At 45.7% G+C, this 6,156-nt stretch overlaps 1 protein-coding gene across 3 annotated transcripts in view; it reads left to right on the plus strand.

The window, feature by feature from the left end:
• BRD3 (bromodomain containing 3) overlaps positions 1-6,156 on the plus strand; it is a 49,312-nt gene that overhangs the window by 5,550 nt on the left and 37,606 nt on the right. For 2 of the 3 annotated variants that reach the window (XM_027887176.1, XM_027887178.1), the window contains exon 2: positions 642-791. The gene's annotated coding sequence lies outside the window, so the exon portion shown is untranslated. Of the gene's footprint in view, positions 1-641; positions 792-4,614; positions 4,710-6,156 lie in introns of all 3 variants that reach the window. The other variant, XM_027887177.1, reaches the window with a different exon arrangement.

The following is a 6,156-nucleotide window of genomic DNA, read 5'->3' on the forward strand; positions in this document are numbered from 1 at the left end:
AAGCATGCGTTAACAGTAAACATTATAAACATTAGTCAAACGACTACAGAACATTCATTTACAAATCAAGCTTAAACTGCCTGCAAACATCCGTGTTATTAGGTAAGAGTCCTTTTAGTATTTTTCATATATCGTGCACCATTTCTTGTATTCCTCTTGCTTCTTTCATTTGTCATTCGCAGAAAGGGACTGCAGAAAGTGAGGACCCAGGGCTTTGCATGGACAGAAATTTGGATGAAATTTAACTTGATGGTTATGAGTCATCTGTGAGGGTCTTTCTTGCTCCCCCAGCCAGGCTGCCACAGCTGGGATCAGCAGGATGTGACATCTGTCCCAATTCCCTCTCTGGAAAAGAGTGGGGCTTGGCAGGCTTCTCCCTCACAAAACCTTACATTCCATTTGGTTCAAAATAGCCTGAACTTGGTGACCTGCCAAGTGCACTGGAAAAGACACCTGTCTGAGGCTTTTTTGGGGGAGAGCAGCTTCCCATAATGATGACAGGGAAAGAATAATCCATGAGTGGCTCAGATTGGAAGAAAGTACCAGCTTTCAGTGCTGCTTTTGGGATGGCTTTAGGGTGTTCAGGAACAGAGCTGGGGCCACGGCTCCTGCTATGACTAACGTATATGATTTTGTCACAGGTTCTGCCAAGACCAGAACTAACCCAGTCCTGCAGATTTGATCCAAAGGACATTACTGTTTGTGGAAAAGCTCCCAGTAAATTCAGTATACGCTGGACCTGCTCTTTAGACCTGCCTGCTGCAAACCAGCTCGTGCTTACGTTTGTAGTGGTGAGTAATAAGGCACCAAGCTCACAAGCTGTGTGAGTCCGTGTTTATGTTTTGGCACAATTGGTAATCTCAGCTCAGAGTTTTGTTTGCTTGGGCCTCTCAGCAGACAGAGGAAGCGCAGAACAGACTTGCTGTGTGTTACACTCTGCTCAAGAAACAGGGAGGAAGAACTCATGAGAGACCTGCTGCATCTTTCAGGCTTCTAAAGAGCAGCTGATCCCTGACACAGAGCTGTTTCTGGGTGGTTCCTAACATGCTGCTACGTGTTTTTTTTTCCTAAATCCCAGATACATCACATTCATATGTTTCTTCTGGGAATTAAAAACAAACACTGAACCTCTTCCAGGATGATATTTCTACCTCCCCCACTACACTACGAGCTTTGCTTGCATCACTGCCAACATTTGTTCATTTAAAACTAGAAAATCTTACCCCAGTGGAGAGCAGGTGGGATTGGATTCCTTCTGGCCTGGGAGGGATGTGTAGACACACTTAGTCTGGGCATGAGGGGCCTATGGAGGTTGAAGAACTGCTTTCAGTGTAATATCACTGAACACTGCAAGTATCAAACTCCCTGTTAGTAAAGACCTGTTAAGAAACAGCCCATGATTCTGAAGAGCAGGTAGGACTTCCCAGAGGACCGGAGTCCTGCAGTGTGCCGTAGTATATCACGCAGTGCAGATTCCCCCCAGTGGAAGTCACAGCCAAGTTAATGCATAAAGGCTGCTGATTTGAGAGCCCCAGACTGAGTCACACACGGTCTCACTGCCAGACGTGATGACAGCCTGCCTCTCCCAGCCACTTCAACTGGAGCAGCAGGTTCTCAGCACTTCTGTGAATCAGGAGCTCCGTTCCTGGCTGGTGCAAATGGCTGCAACCACAATGAACGGACAGTTCCGTACCATTGACTCACACCCCTGAAATAGTTCTAGTGAAATCTGAGTGTATTTATTACTCAATTTAGAAATCAAAATGTTTGAAAGTGTTACCATTTGTTTAGAGCATCTTTGCACTGTTCTCTCCAGTCTTTGTAAGAAGGCAGGAGGAAAAGTAAGGAAACACACAGGAATCCTTTAGGGCTTTGGCCAGCTGAAAATCTGGCATGTTCTAGTATCTGTTGGTTTAAACTGCCAACTCAGTAGCACCCACTATTCACAGGCTTGCTTACCTGTGCAAACCACTGTGCTAACAGCAGGTGCTGGGTTCATTCATCGCACTGAATGTCCAACAAAACCATTCAGATGCAGGTAATTTCCAAAGAAACATGTTTACTGTGGCCAAAGATACGTAGCCATGTTGGCTGGGCATTTTCTCTTCCATTCCCAAACTCTGTGGTCATGTCCCTATCTTCTCTCCCACAATAGTTTAAGCCTTTCCTCTGCTTCTTTCCATACATGTACACCTTAGCCCACAGTAGCCCAAGTAAAGTGATCCTGATAAGACTCACCAAGGTCAGACAGAATATTCTGTGGGTTCTTCATGCCCTTCCTGTCCATTGCAGTGGAAGCCATTCCCCTCTGTTTCTCTGGTTTGAGAACTTCCAGTCTGGAAGAACACTATTTAAATCCACTCTGGACCCTTCATTGGATATTGGCCGTCTCCAGGCCACGCTTCAGATCATAATCGAAACTGCTCTTTGCAGATGAACACTTGCAAAATCCTTTGGGTCTTGGATCACTCAGTTCTTTGCTGTCTTTCCTTCAAATAGCACAGTGCTGTGCCTTTGGGGGATTGTAGACATCCTGGCTCCTGGGTTCCCAGCTTGGGGGCTCTGCTCACCCTTTTCCAGATGAAGAGTGAACACCAAAGAGACAAAGGTTCTACAGGCACTGTCACATTCCCAGGAGTAAGTAACCAGGGTGGCCTCGCTAACTGGTGTGTCCAGGCTCTCAGAATTTACAAAGAATGAGTCAGAAGAGCTGAGTCCCAATTCTGACTCTGCCCATGATTCTCTGCATCATCGTATTCCCTCTCAGCTTCCTCAGATGAAAAACAGGAGTCATAATATTTCCTTACCTACAAAGGCTGTTAGGAGGATTATTGCATTGTTGTGAATTCCACAGATGAAAGGTACTACAGAAGAACAAACTGCAATTATTGTTTCAAACCTCTGCCCTAGTCCTGTCATCCTTAACTTACTGAATAGCACTTACTCAATCGAGGAAATCCTGCCACTACAGTGAAGAAGATCATTGGAAAAGATGACTCTCTGTTGCAATAAGAGCTTTTATCCCCTTGTGTTCAACACCCTTCTCCCTGCCACTGGGATGATCAGAATCACATAATCCCACACATTTACTAGACATTTTTAAGCAATCTTCTATTTGGGCACTATTATTTCTTTATCTCAAACGTGGCTGTTATTGAATGAATTCCCTTTTTATAATGTTTAGCATCCACTCCAGAGATAGCAGCTGCTGTGAGTCTGCTGCTGTGTGAGGTCTCTTGGAGCCCATGATGGCTGATGGCTGACAAAACAGTCAGAATGGCCAAATTTGGCTGCCTGGAGGCGTGTGGAGCTCACATCAGCCTTTCATGTACATGGACAGCGTGCCTAGGGATGTGCACAGAGATGGAGGGTCAGAATGCAATGCCAGTTTGGTATTCATACCCCTTCAGCAGCCTTCTCCACTTGGAAATCCCAAGTGCAACTAGTAACAAAGAGCTCCCTTGCAGTGGGGAACTGTGGTTTTGATGGTGAAACAGGCCCTGAATGGTGAGGTAAAAATCAGAAGCTTGCAGTTAGTACTTACAGCAAAGGTCAGGAAATTGGTGCTCTGGGTTAGGGTTCCCAGCAGCCCCTGATTCATGTTAAATACTGTTGGGTGCAGTCACACCAGGCACTGTGTGGCCAGTCCTCACAAAACTCATCTAGTCTGCAGAAACAAATATCTCTCTTTTCTGATTCCATCCCCTCTTGTTTTCAAAAGAATCAAGACTCCAAGAGCAGAGAAGCAAAAACTGCCAGTGTTTAACAGCCCTGAAAACCACACAGGGGGTTTGCACAAATAATATTTTTCATGCTGAAGCCTGTGCACAAAGCTTTTGAGAAGGATGTTGGTACCACTGTTCATTATGGGTTAAAAGTACTGCAACAGGAGGAATAAATACATGGCAGGTGTTCGTTAACAAGGTACTAATTGGGTAACTGGAGGTGCAACATAAGAGACCACAGAGGCCAATCAAAAGGCTTTGGCTGAACCTTGGATGCTCCTCTGAGCTGGGGAAGCAAGAGGAGGTAAAAAGCTGCTGCTGTAGTCTTGTATTTTATGGAAAAGCTGATGTTAAGGTGTTTCAGAAGAAGCAGACTGTTACATCTTGGGCATGAAATTCTGTGACAAAATCAGAATTTAATTTAGAGATTGCAACTATCTTTTCCTTGGCTGAAGAGCTTTTACTTTGGGCTAGGTAATTTGAGCTAGAATTGTTCTGATTTGATTTCACTGTACCTCCTATGGGGTTTATTCAAACTAAGTCAGCCTGTGCCTGTTTGGCTAAACCATTATCTAAACTCACTGCCTTGCATAAAGAAGGCTTTAGGGATCCCAAATAATGTTTGCTTTCCTAATCCCTTGGAGGATGCAGCGGGGCTCTTCAAGCACAAGTTTGCAGACCTACAGGTAGGTGCGTGAGTGACTGGTGTGTTCCAGGTTGAAAGCTGATAGTGGTGAAATCTCTGGGGACAGTTTCCCATGTGAACTGTTTTGCCTGTTCAGCCTGATGCGTAATGAACATTACAATTTGGTATGAAACTTGTCTTACACCCACCCTGGGTGAGATAAGGAAGGATAAGGTGTAACTGGAGACTGCTTTTGGGTTGCAGTTTGGATGCACCCTTCACTGACAAGCTGCTCTTGAATGTGGATTTGCAGTGAGGATCAGACTCCAATATCTAACTTGTGCATGTTCCTCTGTGAGGTGAGTGCCCTGCCAGCTTGGAGGGCTTTGTGCTCTCGCATGTTTACGCTCTATGGCTTTTCTTGTCTCTGCCTTTCTGCCTGCACTCCCCCATTTCACTCTGCTCTCCTGTTGCACTCTTTGCACGTTGCTGGGGTTGCTGAACACTTTGCATTCGGAGCCCCCTGTTCAGCTCCTTATGGCCCTGCCAAGTCTTAAATTGCAGCCAACACATTTCCGTTGCAGGAGTTTGCCTCAAACTAAAATACAAGTGCATTTAAAAACCAAGCTTTCAGATTATGGCTCAACTGAAAGTGAGCCTTTAGAGTGCATGGAGTATGTTTCCTGAGTGTTCATAATGAATACTCAGCCGATTGTTCCCTGCCCCCCTTCCCTTGGAAAGCTTCAGCCTGCCAACTTTTCCCAGCCCCCCAGCCCAGAGCGGCAGCAGTTTTCATTTAGGGGCTCTTTGGTCATGCTCATGATTTGGTGTCTGTGCATGTTATGGCATTCATGAATTCATACTCTGGTTATCCATGTGGATCAGGCGTGTACTGGAGCAGGACAGTGCATTCAAAGGATCTGACCTGGTTCTCTTCAGCTCTCAAATGCTTTGATATACGTGTGCTCTTTTAGAATTGCCTTGACAGTGGCCATAGAACAGAACGGTGGTAAAAAGTGCCTTGTGCTCAAAATCCAGTCCTTCCCTATATCCCTGATATCTGATATTCAGGACACTTGTAGGCAGGGCGGAGTTCAGGTGGTGTTTCAGAGGGGTTTCCTCGCTCAGCCTGGCAGTGTGGAACAGTCAACCAGACACAGGGCAGGTTTGTGAGCATCAGTGTGGTGGTGCCCCTTGAGGAGACCCAGATTTTACCTTTTTCTCGCTGTTTGCACGCTGTGCGTTCCAACAGAGGCCACGGGCTCTGGGTGTGGAGGGTAGCAAAGTGATTTTTGGGTACCTGAAGTTGAAAAGAGCAGCTGGCAGGAGGGAAGTCCAAGTCACACACTGATCTAGAGTGGGGTTTGGGTGTTGATGTAGATGCAGCTTCACACACTGCCTTATGAAGGAAATACTTCCAAGAGCAGAATGGCTGTGAGAGAGTTTCTGATTCCTGAGTTTGCACAAGCCTTGAAGCTGAGTGCCATAAAGCACTTTTTCTTGGTTTTGGTTAAGGCATATGCACAACTTTGGTTCCATCCTGAGGCAGCCACAAGCACGGATAAGTGGAATTTTCTTAAACATCTGTCCTCTTGCCTGTGCAAACCCCAGTCTTTCTGGTGATATCATGCCTCTGGAGAAATTTCAGTTCCGTTGCTCATGTTTTTCAAAAGCTAATCTTCCAGAAATAAGACCTTTTAGTAAAACTGCCTTCACCTTATGGTTACAATAAACTGACTTATTAATTGGCATCAGCGTGTGGCTGTCTGTACTGGCAGCGTGGCAGCCTCTGTTGGCACATGGTTC

This window comes from Empidonax traillii, unplaced genomic scaffold (assembly GCF_003031625.1).
Source record: "Empidonax traillii isolate 1590-97213 ecotype Southwest subspecies unplaced genomic scaffold, ASM303162v1 scaffold204:size1584377, whole genome shotgun sequence".
Lineage (NCBI taxonomy): Eukaryota > Metazoa > Chordata > Aves > Passeriformes > Tyrannidae > Empidonax > Empidonax traillii.